The sequence below is a fragment of the Gopherus evgoodei genome, chromosome 1 (assembly GCF_007399415.2).
Source record: "Gopherus evgoodei ecotype Sinaloan lineage chromosome 1, rGopEvg1_v1.p, whole genome shotgun sequence".
Classification (NCBI taxonomy): Eukaryota; Metazoa; Chordata; order Testudines; family Testudinidae; genus Gopherus; species Gopherus evgoodei.
Window position 1 is genome coordinate 240,974,764 of NC_044322.1, and position 16,291 is coordinate 240,991,054.

The 16,291-nt window shown below is 41.1% G+C and overlaps 1 protein-coding gene across 3 annotated transcripts in view; it reads right to left on the reverse strand.

Moving 5' to 3' along the window:
• Positions 1–15,480, reverse strand: part of RASSF8 (Ras association domain family member 8) — a 150,512-nt gene extending 135,032 nt beyond the window's left edge. Inside the window, exon 1 of one of the 3 annotated variants that reach the window (XM_030540991.1) lies at positions 15,143–15,480. The gene's annotated coding sequence lies outside the window, so the exon portion shown is untranslated. Of the gene's footprint in view, positions 1–14,002; positions 14,115–14,558; positions 14,794–15,142 lie in introns of those variants that run through there. The other 2 variants (XM_030541000.1, XM_030541010.1) reach the window with 2 other exon arrangements.
• Positions 15,481–16,291: the final 811 nt, after the last annotated feature.

The window sequence follows — 16,291 nt, forward strand, 5'->3', positions numbered from 1 at the left end:
AGCCCTTGTGGTAGACTCCCCATATACGGTCTTCCACAAAGACAAGGTACAGCTTAGACCACACCCTGCCTTTCTACCCAAGGTGGTCTCAGCCTTCCACGTCAACCAAGAGATTTTCCTCCCGGTTTTTTTCCCAAAACCTCACTCCTCAGGCAGGGAGCAGCAGCTCCACTCGCTGGATGTCCGTAGAGCTCTCGCGTTCTACATAGAGAGGACCAAACCCTTCCGCAAATCCCCCCAGCTTTTCGTGGCGGTAGCGGACCGTATGAAAGGGCTTCCTATCTCCTCCCAGAGGTTATCCTCGTGGGTTACGTCCTGCATCAGGACCTGTTATGACTTGGCCCATGTCCCTACGGGCCGTGTGACTGCGCATTCTACCAGGGCGCAGGCGTCGTCGCTAGCTTTCCTCGCCCGTGTGCCCATCCAGGAAATCTGTCGGGCAGCGACCTGGTCATCGGTCCACACCTTTGCTTCCCACTACGCCCTGGTACAGCAGTCGAGAGAGGATGCGGCCTTCGGAACTGCAGTGCTCCGTGCCGCGACTTCTCACTCCGACCCCACCGCCTAGGTATGGCTTGGGAGTCACCTAACTGGAATGGATGTGAGCAATCACTCGAAGAAGAAAAGACGGTTACTCACCTTTGTAACTGTTGTTCTTCGAGATGTGTTGCTCACATCCATTCCACACCCGCCCTCCTTCCCCACTGTCGGAGTAGCCGGCAAGAAGGAACTGAGGAGCGGGCGGGCCGGCAGGGATATATATTGGGCGCCATGGCGGCGCCACTCCAGGGGGCGACCTGCCGGCCCACTGGAGTTGCTAGGGTAAAAAGTTTCCGACGAACGTGCACGCGCGGCGCGCACACCTAACTGGAATGGATGTGAGCAACACATCTCGAAGAACAACAGTTACAAAGGTGAGTAACCGTCTTTTGCTTTACCTGGCCATGAGGACAGCAGTGAGTCAACTGTTGCCGCTCCCTTGTCAACTCTGCTTCTGCCTCACGTGTGCGGTGGAGTTCCAGAGTCGACGGCAGAGCGAGCAGGGATCGCTCACTACCCGCTGATCGGCAAGTAGTGTAGACATACCCTCAGCCTCACAATGAGCTCTGTATGGGCAGACTTCTATGCCTACACAGAATTTATTGCAGGAGTAGTATTTTAGTTTGCATTCAAATAGTAATAGTTGTACAAGATTAGGCACAGTATGCTGTATTTCATATATAAAGAGGTTTAATCCCTGCTTTAAAGACTCAGTCTAACTCCATTACGATTAATGGAAAGACTTCAGTTGATCTTATTGGGTGTTCAATTGAGTCTTACGTGCAAATGTTAAGATTAACAACAGTGCCTCAATAATTAATGAAAGTCCGATTTTCTTTATTAAAAACTAGTTTACAGAAGTCAGTCTAATGTGGGAATACTCACCCTCTCGTTTTAAAAAGGAGGTCTATGGATAGTAGCTTTTCATGATAAAAACAGGATTCTTGTACTCTGCAAGATTATTCTCAAATTCAGTTTAGTATAGTAATACACACACAATACATGAGTCAAATGCGATACAAAATAACACTGAGGGTTTGGTTACTAGTTCTTAATGCACTTCATCTCACAGGAAAAACAATGCAGAAGCTTCAGCACAGGGAGTTGGTGGCCTAGCTACTACAATGATTGGTAAATGCTGTTTGTGTAAAAGTAACACCACTGTAACACCTAGGATCAACAAGGTGCACTAACAATGCAGTAATAAAAAGTACAGCCTCCTTAATTTGCACTAATAGTACGGACACTGACTGCAAATTAGCACATCTGTGCTAATTCAAATGTGCTATGTCACAGAACAACCAAATCACAAGACTGACAGTTGTAGTTTATTTACTGTCAAATATTTTGTAAACAATAACAATCTTAGTAATTTGTGAACTCATACCAGCACTCTACTATTAAATATTGGTAAGAGTCAGAAGTACAAGTTAGCCATGTTTATGTTTGCAAAGTTCTACTTTATTAGAGACCACTTACTAGAATTTATGTTGCTGATTTGATCTCTCATTTGGCTTGAATGTGCATTTGTTAATGATTGGTCCTGTAGACTAACATAGTTAACCAAAAGTCAAAACCAATAAACGTGTATACATAAAACTGTGGCTCAGTGCTCAAATAATGCAGTGATGAGCACTACAAAACACATCAAGAGAGAAGAAAGAAGTGGTAGTTACACAACTGGAATCAACTAACGATCAGGAAATTAAGGTTTTAACATTTATTTAGGATCTGTGAAAAAAGTGCTACAATTTTTTGGGGGGAGGGAGACTGAAATTTGGCAGCTATCTTTTGCTATTATCATTAAGCTGTTTTGCAAGTACAAGCCATATATCTCATGTTTTATCACCTGTTTCAATATTGTTCTTTGTTTTGTTTACCTGGGCAGGGATCTCACACAGTGCTCTGGCACACCGCTTGTTTTATTGTACTTTCCACAGCCCATGAAAGTACTTGACTTATTTCTCCTCAAAGTTCTGCCAATTTAAAAAGAAGATAGTTACTGTTATGAATACAGAGCACATCCCCTCCTTGCTCAGTGTTATTTTATTTCCACCCCTTATCCAAGCACAAGATGCCTTGAAGTTTGTGTCGGTAATTTAATGCTTCTGCTTTCATTGAACAGTTGAAAAGTATTTAACAGATTCATCAGCTGACCTGACCATAGTCATCTGCAAAAGTAGTGCTGGGAAGCGGGAGGACATGCGATTTACATGATTTCTCTACAATGCTAATTATTATTTATATTGTGGCAGTGCATGGAGCACCAGTCATGGACCAGGACCCCACTGTACAGACAGAATGAAAAGACTCTCCTTATGCCCCAGTTTAAACATTAGGTGTTTGCATCTTCTAACACACACTTAGCATGCAACAGTAAACAGCAAAGACCATTTCAGTCTACAGTCAGTAAACACTGGGTCAACTGTACACTTTATACCAGAGAATGAGGAAAGAAAAGGCAGCCTTGCGGTTAAGTCATTGCACTAGGACTCAAGAGATGAGGCTTCAGATCCCAGTTCTGTCTCACAAACGCTCCTTTTAGCCTTGGCAAGTCCTGTGGGACTACACTGCAGAAAAAGAGAACCACAACAGTGAGTCTCAAAGCTCAAGTCAACTGAATTAGGCTTGCAGGACTCACACTACTGGTTATAAATAGCAGTGTAGACATTTGGGCTCAGGCTTTGAAACCCAACAAGAGGGGTGGTCTCAAAGTCCAGGCTCCAGCCCAAGCCTGAATGTCTACAATGCTATTTTTAGCCCCGCAACCAGAGCCCGAGTTACATGCAGTATTCTGATTTATTTAAGAAACAAGATCCAAATTAATGATAGGGGAAAAGGGAAGACAACCTATCAGCTGTCAAGTTGTGACATCATTATCCACCCCCTTCACCTTAAAGCTGGAGTAACCTCCTGGCGTAATAGACGGGAAAAAGTGAGAGTGAGATATCCTGGCCATCACAGAATAAACCTCCCTTCTTGTTATACTTCTATTTGCATTCACATTGCAGGTAAAAGGAGGTTTCTGCTGTATGGCTTCATATGAACATGAGCAAGAGAAAAAAATTTGCTTTCTAAAAAAAAAAAAAAAATAGTACATAATTGTATGCTATTTCACTTACACTGGTTATGCTGACAAATAATGGAGAGGTTCATTTGAAATCGTGTCATCCAAAGCAAAAATACAAGTTGTTCAGGACATCTGAAATACTTGTACAATCTCTCAGATAACAACTGGTCAGAAGGTACTCTGTTCTCTAATGACATTGTCTGTTACAGACACATTCAGTGGTGAAAATCTAAAGAGTGTATCAAGAGTTGAAAACATTTCTTGAATGCATATATTTAAATATTCATACCAACGTCACACACACAAAATCTAGTCATCCACTTTTGCCCAACTCACACATTAAAATAAATATTTTATGATAGTACAAAAGTGGAGACAAGCAATTAGACAAGAGGAACAATTTAGACAAACAGGCTGAAAGTATGCAGCGTTATAGCCATGTTGGTCCCAGGATATTATATTACATCACCCAGCTTGTCTCTCTGTTTCATCGGACCAATTTCTGTTGGTGAGAGAGACTAGCTATCAAGCTTACACAGAGCTGAAGAAGACCTCTGTAAGCATGAAAATTTGTCTCTCACCACCAGAAGTTGGTCCAATAAAAAAAATCACCTCACACACCTTGTCTCTCTGATAGGCTGAAAGAGCAGTTCTCAAGCAACTCAGAAGCCATGTGTTTGAGACGGATGATCCTGCAAACACTTTCACGTGTTGAACCTTAAGCATGTAATCAGTTCAATTAAAGTCTATGATGATTTATATATATATAATTGGAGATATACCAATCTCCTAGAACTGGAAGGGACCTTGAAAGGTCATCGAGTCCAGCCCCCTGCCTTCACTAGCAGGACCAATTTTTGCCCCAGATCTGTAAGTGGCCCCCTCAAGGATTGAACTCACAACCCTGGGTTTAATCTTACTCGCGTAGAGAGATTTGTAATTCAGTGAAAGGGCAAAACTTCTCATTGTTATTCGGACATAGCAAAGACGTCTTTTCGATCTTTCATGAAAAATGTCAGTTGCTGGAAAAAAATGTAGTTAGCTTCTATAGGTTCAAGACGCAGGTCCAAGATTTCAAGTCATGTTAACCCAATAAACCTGTTGTCCCAAGAATCACGAGTGTTCAAACCAATGGAAACTGTCCATACACACTGTCTCACGCTGAAGCCGATTGAGATACAATAGCATCACATGCCTGGTAGACAGATCTGGGAGCAGGTACATTGCTCAGTAACATGAAGATTATTAAATGGAGAATATTTGTTACTTCTCCATAAATCAAGTCTGATGCTCAGTTTTTCAGCATGAGAAAGTATATTTCATTTTCCATGCCTCTCTTCTGAGACTACCAATATAAGAATCAATATGAAACAATTGTGGCAATTTTTGTAATCTATAAACTTGAACGAGACCAACTCATTTGACATTGATTGCAGGACAGCAATCAAATGGTAACAAGGTTTGGTCATTATATTGACCTAGGTAACATATGAACTAGTGATCTAGAGGTGAACAACTTAATAGCTTCTTCCATTCCCAGTCTTATGAACCATATAGTCACACAATGCCACTTTTTTGGTATAAATAAGGTCCTTATCAATCTCTTATTGTAGCTTAGGACTCACAGGCATTCCAAGTCATGGGGACAAATAAGAGCTGATGAAACTGATTCTTATTTTTCCGTTGTTCATAGCTGTAAATAAAATACATAGGAAAGTGCTTAGCTAAAATATAAAGTTTTCTAAGAGTAGTTTTCAGGATTATTTTCCACGCAGAATGCTTGATTTTTTTGTGAGAGTTGAGGTTCAGTAATTAATATCCAGTAAGTGGGAAGAATTCCTTAGAGAGTTCTTAAACCAAACGTGTACATTTATACTTAGAGTAGTTCACGTTTTATCTGAGGAGATGTTGGCATTTGAATTTTGATGTTAGTTTATTTTTATTTTATTTTTTATTCCTGGCGCTTAGTGGTTCATGTTTTATCTGAGGAGATGTTGGCATTTGAATTTTGATGTTAGTTTATTTTTATTTTATTTTTTATTCCTGGCGCTTAGTGGTTCTTTTCTCCACATTCCCTTTCTATTTATGCAACAATGATTTTGATATGAATAATCTGTCATAACTTTTTGCCAGATACCATGAGTCTCATTTGCTATTTTATTTTCCCCTATACTGAAATCCACCACATCCAATCCATTTTCTTCTGCATTTGTCACCCTATGATATGTAGTTTTCATCTGTTTTTATTAGCATGTCTTACAACTGAGGTTGCAAAATAGCTTCAATTAAAATGCTCTTCACTCTGATATGGGGTTAATTCTCAAGATCTAGGGTTAATTTGGGGGAGATGAAAGTGGAAATGTATGCTGTTTCTTACCCATCCTTATTGATCAATATTATTGTGTGGCATGTAAAGTAATATATATGGAAAATATTTACACACCATAGTAATTTCTGTATTAAATTAAAAATAATTCAAGGCAAAGAGGTACAATACCATGTATGTAGTTGTAAAACGGAGTGAGTTAACACTTACAAGAAATCATTTGAAAAATAAACAAAGGTTGAAAATTAAAGGAAAACCGCAGAAAAATGAAAAACAATTTTATCAAGTACACAAAGTCAGTGAAGGACCTAAGAGAAAAAATTGCTAAAATGTTCTTTGCTTTAGTTTTTTCAAAGGAGGATGGAAAGACCTGCTAGAAACAAACAAATCTCCTCCTCAGAAGAAGAGAGAACATATACCGGAGGAAGAGAGGACCATGACGAAAGAGGTGCTCAAGAGATTATCCATATATATTATGTACATCTCCTAGTAAAAGAAATTGCAAAAAGTTCAGGATACACCAGAGCAGAAAGGATTGACTGTGCTGCTGAATGCACTGAGCACACCAACCGTGCACTAATTTAAAAAGTGTTAACAGAACAATAGCAGGTGCTATGTAGAATCAACAGTGAAGGGGTTAAGGAGATTCAGCATACATTATAAAAGGCAGACTATACAGTAAATAAGTAATTGCATAACAGAGACCTGGAGGATACGTGGGAGAGGAGATTTACAATGGATAAAGAAAGCGTGGTACAATGAATGGGGCACTTATCTGGGAGATTCTATTTCTGACTCTGCTACAACCTGCTGTGTGACCTTGGGCCTCTAGGTGCTACTGTAATACAAACAGTAATAGTGACAACTGAAGATGCTCAGATATTGAGGTCAGCAGTTTGACAGGGAGAATACAATTGCTAACCTGAAAGGGATCAGATAAGCACGCAAAACCTCTTGCCAATTTACATCTACAAGACTGAGCTGGAAATCTCTCATAAGATACCATACGCATGTTCTCCCAACTGAAATACTACAATGAATGTAGTTCTTGTGGTATTTTGGAACTTCTAGTCTCAGCCAAAAAAAATCAGATGTGAAAAAAATGCCACTTGGATATTTCCGAATATAAAAGGGTTTTTTTTATTTCAGTTCAAGAGGTATAAAAATAGGTCTCTTCCTTACGCTGCTTGGCCAATCCCTAGTACAGCATGATGACAATTGGTATTTGGAATCAAAAGTTCTTCACCTTCCTATAAGATCAAGGACCACTGGAGTCCTGTGGTACTACAGTCCAAGTTCTGTGGCAAGATTCCTGAGGTTGCGTCACACTGACCAACTTCACAAAACTATTTTACCGTACACCAGCCTTTGAAACTATGATCTAATCCAGGAGTTCTCAAACTTCATTGCACTGCAACCCCTTCTGACAACAGAAATTACTTTATGACCCTAGGAGAAGGGCCAAAGCCTCACCCCAGCAAAGCCCCACTGCCCTAGGTAAGGGGGCCAAAGCCTGCATCCCCCCACTCTGGGCAGGGGGGCCAAAGCTGAAACGTAAAGTCTTCAGCCCCAGGCAGGGGGTCTGCAACCTGAGCCCTGATGCCCTCCAGCTTTGGCTTCAGCCCTGGGCAGTGGGGCTTGGGCTTCGGCCCTGGACCTCAGCAAGTCTAAGCCAGTCCTGGCAACCTCATTCAAAGGTGGTCGTAACTCACTTTGGGATCCCAACCCACAGTTTGAGAACCACTGCTCTAATGAATTTCAGCATGTAGTTTTTGCTTGCTATCTTAGGCAGAGAGAGCAAGTAAATGAAAAACAGCTTGCTACTCTTTCAAGGCTACCAAGTGCATCAGAACATGGCACTACAATAAGGGTGCAAATATTTACCTATTTTATAATTTGCCCCACAGTTCTTTTTTTGGAGAAGCAAAGCACAACTAGGTTTAATGTATTCTGTCACTTACAGTCTAAAGCCAAAATGAAAGTTAATTTTGTGGGGCAGAGTTAAACAGTTTGCTGCTATCTTATTAGTTATTGGAATGAAAGATGCCAGAAATAATTGTAAAATACACAGTAATTTCCAGTCAGACTATTCTATAGACTATTGCTAATTCATCCTTGGTTTGCCTACAGTTCTGGAGTTTGAAAAATGTTTCTAGCAAAGGGTTTCACCACAAAATCAGATCGCCTCTCTCCAATCCAACAGTGAGGTGGAAGCTCTGCACAACACTCAGCTGCTGTCCTCCATTAGTTTCTTTGCTCATCAGTATTGTTTGAAACACATGGCCTGCACAGGGTGTCCAATCTACATCACAGATGCACTTTACTTAGTAAAGGCCTGATCTGATGCCCAATGAAATCAATGAAAAGTCTTCCATTGACTTCAACAGGACTTGGAGTAGGCCCAACAAAAGCAGATATGACAGACATAGGGAGCAACACTGATGAGTAAGGTGTTTAAAAAAAAGTCACTTTCTGATTGGCAATACACTTTTTCTGCCATACGTTTCTATTTGAATGTTAACTAACTTCAGGTACTAGTATTAATTAATATTGCTCGCTATAGATATTAGTGTTAAGTTTGTATGGCTAGCAATATTAACTAATAGTACATTTAAACAACTCCTATCTAGATTGCTAGCTACTTTTAAAAAAACAATTAACTCTGGCCTCTTTCCCACCTTTCGTCCCCAGAAATATTGTGACATGTACACACTGGATAACTTACTTTCCGTTTTTTTGCCTTTTCATTATTTCTTCCGCCTGCATTTTGAGTCCAAAGGAACCACAGTGATGGTTTGCTTGTATCCTCTGCTTAAGCCTAGAGTGATGAATCACATTGCTTCTCACTCCAAAACCTCCTTTGTGTTCTGTATGAGGGTATGTAACTGGGTATGATTTGGGAGTGTGAAGTTTTTCTAGAGTTTTTCCATTTTTGTTGCCTGCTAGCTAAGGTAAATTGTTAACTCTAATTGTTTAATGCTGCTGGTTGGCATGGTTAAATTTTCTGTACATAAGTATTAATGCTGCTGGGTAGTTACTGTAAGCCTAATTATTGTTAGGTGTTTTTCTACGGGTGTTATTTTTTAAATGTTCAATCTTAACAAAACACTACCACCATTGAAATGTCCAGAAAAATCTACTCATTATTTGGAACAAAGGATTAATACCTACCTCTTATATAGTGCTTTTCATCAGATCTCAAAGTAGTTTACAAAATATTGGCATCATTATCTGCATCTTACATATGGGGAAACTGAAGTACAAGAATGTGAAACGACTTGCTCTCAGTCATGCAGTAATCCAGTGGCAGCACTGGGAACAGAACCTAAGTGCCCTATGTCCCAATCCAGTGCTCTATCCTATAAACCACACTACCCTTTTTTTTTTTTTTTTAAGTGGAAGTTTCCCCTGCCTCTCAACTCCCACAGCTTTATGGAACAGCTGAATTTAATTTTAAAGCCACAATTTAAAAGGAAAAAAATAGTTTCTGGCAAGATCCTAAATCCCCTTTAAAAACAGAAGTCTGAAACACTGTTAAGTGATTTAAAAGTCTAATGACCAGAAGATATTATTCTCTAATTTCCTTTCAATTCAGTTGAAGCAAAGCAGTACTTTAAACTTCCAAATGTGAAAGAAAGCACTGAAACTGCCCCAGCTACTTCAGAACTGGATGGTCCAGAGTCATGATAAAGGTGTCTGTTAGAAACATCACACGTTAAGTATTGTTGCAGTGAAAGGGCTAATAATACACAAGGTTATCTGTGGTACAACTATCAGAACGATACATTTGCCCTATTAAATGAATTCAGACTACCAATTTGAACCTAGAGGCAAAGGCAAAGAAAATTCAGGCAGAAAAGAATAGTGTCTGTACATCTACATTCACTCAACAGCGCAACAGGGAAATAAATATATAATCAAAATTCTGAAGCAAATGTGAAATCCCACTATCTTAAAATACTAGAGAGAACTTCACTACAGCAGACACCTGAAAGAAGGAACCACCCACTGAATGGATAAAAGTCACATGAAAATTCTAAATCAGGAAGTCAACAAATATAAAGGCAAAGGCCAATAACATTCAGAGTTACCTGCATGGTATGGAGTTTATTTTGGAATTTCATCTTCATATAAAAAGTATCATAAAAGTCTTGGGAATCTAAGTACCTTTTTTACTGAGTCTGTTCTTCCATCAATGTGCACACGATTCCCACTAGCACTAAGAGCAGGAGACTGGACCCTCTACAGACAAATAAGTAATGCGAATAGGTTACTATATCAATGTTGCGGACCCCAAATATTCAAAAATGATGAAGTGTAGTTGTAGCCACGTTGGTCGCAGGACACTCTCACCAACAGAAGTTGATCTGATAAAAGATATTAGCTTACATAATCAGCTGACTCCGGGAACGGGGAATTTAAGTAAAACACCAAATAAAAATCACAAAACTCAAGATAAAATCTTGGGCTTAGCAGCACTGCAATATACAGACAGCCAAATTGATAGAGAAAATATACTTGATAAATATGCAGCTTATACAATTCAACAGAGAAAAACAAACACAAAGAAGAAACACATCCTCCATGCTCAAACTGGAGGACGATAAAAGAATTAGCTGTGATTATTAAGGTTTAAAGGACTTTTTGTTTCACAAGGTCTTTGGCAGAATGTGTTGGTTTTATGAGGATTTTCATTAATATTGTTTGATTTTTAAATCCATATGATTTTTTGGTAAGCATTTGGGATACTTAGCCAATAATAATAATATATAAATAAAATTATAGTATTAGCAAAATATATGTATAATCAATCTTTTAAATTATGAAAGGAAAGGGCATCCCTACATGGCCTGTTTTTTTTCCTTCTTCTCTTCTCATTCTAATAATGCCACGTAAAGTAAAGAAAAAATTATTTACATAAATAAAATAGAGCACAATACCACCAGGAACTACGTAAAGTCAATATTATATCAAAAGACATCCTTGACAAAGAGCCTCATCCTTCCTTACTGAAAAGAGATTTTGAAGATCTTAGCACTGACAAAATATGGAATGTTTAAATGCTAGCTTCCCTCTAGGTGGTCCTCCAAAGTAGGTTCCATTTCCAGATGTAATTGCTTGTCAGCCCTAACTGGATGCCTGCACAGTCTCCGATAGTTCTGTAAAGTACTTGAACAGCTGGATGGTACAGACCACTGAAACTAATCTCTCTTTTCTCTTGCCATGGCTCTCTTTCACTGCCTTCCTTTGAAGTCTATGCCACTGAGGAATCAACAACAGCTGAATAACATGTGTTATCATACAACATTGAATGCAACAACAATACTGCACAGCAAAATATTTTGTTCAATAATCCTGGACTGTAGGAAGAATTGAGATTTCTTTTGTTGGGAATAATCCCTTTTTCAAACACAATATTAGAGTAAACAAGACAAGCTAAATTAAAAGGTGACTTGATTACAGTAATGCATTATGCATATGAAATGCAACTATCCATTTTCTCCTTAAAGTGTACAGAAGTGTTTCCTATTGAACTGCTGCTTAAGTCCTCACAGGCAAATTCCAAATGAAGTCTTCACTTATCTGTGGCAACATAAAACTGAAAACTTACAATGATATGAATGAAGCACTACAGACTGATGGAGCTGTAATTACTGTGGGAGAGTCACTGAATATTCACTTCAGGGAATGTAGATAATCCCATTTTCCTGTCCCATCTAAAGCAAATTCTGTGCTCTCATCCCAACATCTAAAAGCCAAGAGTATCACAGGGCTATCACACAACTTGACACAGGCCTGTAGAAAGAACCATATATTCCGCCAATGCACAAAAGATTTAGGCAAACTCCTCTTAATATAAAAAAGGAGACAATAATGTCAATTTCCTTTCACCAACTGGAAATAGTTCTGAGTTAGTTATGGACAAAATTTTCAGTTATGGATACTCAAAGTTAGACCTCTGAATGAAAGTCAGGCCACTTATTTTGGTGTCTCAGTTTGAACACTTTGGTCTAACTGTCCAGGTAGAATTTGGGGTTCCGATAGCATGAGATGAATGCACTGTCATCTTTAGCTGTAGGGATGACTAGAAGTCTAAAGGTGTTCCATACATACAATATTGTGATCTGATTCTGCAAAGTCTTCCTCCTGTAACTAGTTCTCCAATCACTACATCATCAGAATCTATATGATGACTGATCCTAAACCTTGCAGAAAAGCAAACATTTGATATTACAACCTGCTATCTTCAGTGCACCCTGAAAGCTCAGAAACCAGAAGGCAAAACAAAGAACCCCAAATGTATTAATTTCTTTAAATGTCATGATTTTCAAGCCAATCTCATGATTTTTGTGACATGACTCAATAAGATCAGAAATTGTATGCATCAGAGTTGATGGCCACAATCTAGTTCCTAGCTGACATTTCTCCACACTGCAATTTGGACTAATAAGTCTCCTTTCTGCAGTGTCTGAAAAAAAGCTAAGAAATAAGACTAGAACTATTCCTTCAGGTCAGGTTTGAGATATAGATGGGGTATTATAAGTAAGTATGCACTGATATGGCAAAGCCATGCCTGCTCTGTGGATAAAAAGAACTTCTGTCTCCAAGTGTCTCAAGCCAACACTAAAATCCCATCAGCTCATGTACTGCATATTACTTGCAAACCATAAAGTAAACTGTGTGCATCAGGAATTTTTCTACTTTGCAGCTTTATAAAAAAAAAACAATATAGTACATGAACACATATGGAATATTCTAACAAATACGGTTCCTCGACTAGTATTCTAAGGCACTGTCATTTTCAAGCAAATATACTAACAAATTTGCACGCAGTCGCTTTCAACAAAATGATTTTAGAGTAATGTACAGACATGAATGGAAAGCTCAACACCATCTCAGGTACAGGTGGGTAGACCAGATGGGTATGGTCAATGTAAAGCTCCCACTGCCATTCAAGGCAGAAGTAGAAACAGAATCCATGCTCTTTCAGACTTCTGGAGACACCACCAATGAACGGAGTCCAATATATAGTTTAAAAAGATTCACAAACTTGTTGCCAACAGCATTTGCTATGTTCCCGATCTGTCTTCTGTGAACCCATTCAGAGTTTTTCCTTTTTGTCTCCTACATGCCAAAGAATCATCTTTTTATTAGCTGACTAGTTTAAATAAGCAGGGTCAGCTTCAATGGGGATTTTCTCTCTTTCGGGGGAGCGAGGGAAGAATGGAGGAAGTGGATTTACAGGTTCTTGTCTAGCTGTATAAACTGCATTACACAAATTATTTTTGTTATTCAGTAGTATGTCTTTCAGAACAACTCTGCAAATGAGATCTAATTTCTGTTCCCCAAGGACAGAATCATTGTGCTGTCTTTCATTGAAAGGATCGCTTTTTTATGGCTTCGTAATTTTCTAAAATGTCAAGTCTTACCTATTTTATAATAAAATTTTAAAAACTAAACAAAATGTATTTGCTGAAAATATTGACCCACTCCCCTACCCCTTTCCCCCACAAAAAATGAGAAGAGAGGCAACAAATCAATCTGTAATGACATTTTCTTAAAATATATACAGTGGGTTAATGCAATATAACCAAGATTAAAACTGACTGGTTCAATTCTAGGTAAAATAGTTAGCATTTTATTCATGAATTATACACATTTTTTTCTAAAATAATATAAATCAGACCATCAGGTTAGTGTTCTCCATGTTAGCCACACAACAGACCTTAAAAAAAAAAAATCTCTAACCAGGTATCTTCATAGAAATCAATAGATAATTGGTTTACTTTCTCTTTACAGTTGAGGACATATTTAAACTAGGTGCTGCCTATGGATGGTGCAGAATATGGTAAAGCACAAGCCAGACTTCATAACCCACAGTACAGTACACTTTGTCATGGATGTAATTAGCATCTGGTGATTTTTGTTATTATGTCAAGCGTTGATATCTTTGCAAGGGTCCAAATGCAAGATGTGACAGGTGTTATTCCACAGAGCATGCCAAACGTGTACCCTCTATCTCCTTCATATTTACAACACTGATCAAATCTAAGGATAATACTGACCTGCAATTTAATGTGTGGCTCTGTTGGTCACATCAAAATGACATTTGATTGAGACGCAAAAGGAGTTAGCACACAGGAATATATGACTCAAAAACTTGAAAAAAAATGTATTCCATATCAAGAAATCACCAATAGCCACAGATCTTTACAATAATCTTCACTACTGCATAAACCAAGGATCAAAATCCGCCTCCTTACCCCTTAAAGTTCCAAGCCTTGTTATTGTACATGATTCACTCAAGCTTTCCTCACACTCTTCTTAAAATCTGATCCACTCCCTGCCGGCAAAACAGATTTACTTGTAATCTTTTCCCCCCCTCTACTAGCAGAGAGTGGGGGCAGGGGAGAGGAATAAGAAAGATTAATCCTCAAATAAATCGTCACTGCCTGGACAGGAAAAACAAAACAAAACAGTACACGTTGCGAAAAAGAAATCTTCCTAATTTCCATTCAAGGAAAGAAAAGAAAGAAAGAAAATAAGTAAAAAGGAGCCTGAGATTCCTCTGCTCGGCAAAAGTGGCCTCTAACCTCTCTTCTCAAGGACACAGAAAATTACCTTGTACTTTTTAAGACTTGTACGCAGCTGCTATACAAGACAGAAGATACAAGGGGGACGGGGGAGGGGACAACATTGTAAGGAAGCAGGAAAAGGTGAAATAGAAGGGGAGAGGAAACTTACAAGGAAGGAAGAGAGACGGGTAGGTGAAAACCAGGGAGAGAGGAAAATGCAAACGGAAGCAGAAAAGAGTAAGGGCTGAAGGTAGAACTGCAAAGAGGAGAGGAAAGTTGGGGATGGCAAGATGGGGAAAGGGAGACGGAAAATGCAAAAAAGAAAAAGAGAGGAAACCCAAGGGGGGAGAGGTCCGAAAGAAAGGGAGAGCAAGAAAAACTGCCAAAAAAAGCAAGAAGAAATACGAAGGGAAGTGAAAAAACGCAGAAGAGGGAGGAGAGCGGAAAAGGGGGAGAAATGCAACAGAAAGCGAGAGGAGGCAGGAAAACACGGAGGGGAAAACTGCCAAAGAAAAGGGGAGCGAGAGGGCTCCTGGCAGGAGAGGAAGAGCCGCGTGAAGCGAGAGTCCGAGAGCGGCCGCAGGAGCGGGGGGCTCTCCCGGAAAAAAACACTCCGAAGTTTGCACTTACAGCTCTGCCACGGCAAAGCCTCGCGGCGGCGGCGGCTGCGAGCGCGGGCCGGGGGATCCTGCAGGCGGCCGCGTCCTCTGGGCTCTAGCGAGCCGGCACTTCCCCGCACCGGCTCCTCCGGCCAGGCAGCAAACCCCAGTGCGGGCAGCCGGCTCCTCCTCGGCGGCCAAATAGCCCGGGAAGGGGGCGGGGGATCCCGAGCGCCTCGCTGCCAAGCGCAGCCTGCAGGGGGCTGGAGCGGGAGAGACGGGGCAGTTCAGGCGCCACTGCAGAGTGTGGGGCTGGGCTGCTGCCGCCTCCCCTATCCCTGCGTTGCTGGGGCCCGGGCACCCAGCTCCGCCCCCTGCCCCTCTGTGTGTCTGTATGTGCGCGCGCGGCCGGGGGAGACTCAGGCCGAGCCGCTGCCTCGCACCGCAGCCCAGTCTGCGCCGCGCTCTGCTTCCCGTGGCCGCACCGCGGCGGCGGCTGCTGCCTCCCGCCTGCTCCTGGCCGGGAGCGAGAGTGTAACGGAACCGGGACACCAGCGCGGCATTGTGGGAGCTCTTAAAGCAGCCGCCGCCGCCGCCAAGCACAGCAGCAGCCCCGTCCCCCCCAGCCCCGGGCCGCATCCCGAGGGGCTGCCCACCTAGTGCCGGGACGCCCCGCAGGGAGGGAGACTTCTCCGCCTGGGCGGGGCTTGGAAGTGTCTGACTGCCGCGCACTCTGTGTGTGTGTCTGTGTCTGTGTCTGTAATAGCCTCTTCCATGAGAGGATTTAAAACCTGGCCTGAAGGAGAACCCCTAAAAAGAGACACTCTCATGCCAACCCCCAGCACGGGGGTGTGAAACTCAGGGATGCGCCCTCTGCCCTCCCTCTGGGAGTCCGCCGTCTGCAGCAGCAGCAGCTCAGGCTAGGAACCAGGAGGAAGGGAGGAGGAGGAAAGCGTGCTATTTCCCATGAGCAATAACAGGGCAGGAAGAGCTATAAACCAAGCGATGCTCAGCTGCATGCTCTGTGGTTTGTCAGTGTTAGGTTTTTCATTCACCCTGCTTGGAAACTATCGATTCTGACCTCCTGCCAAGGTCTGGGGATGTTTGGATCCACTCATTATAGACGGTGGCCAGTTAAGACTTCATATATTCTTTCTCTAGAGAGAGTCCCGTTATACGA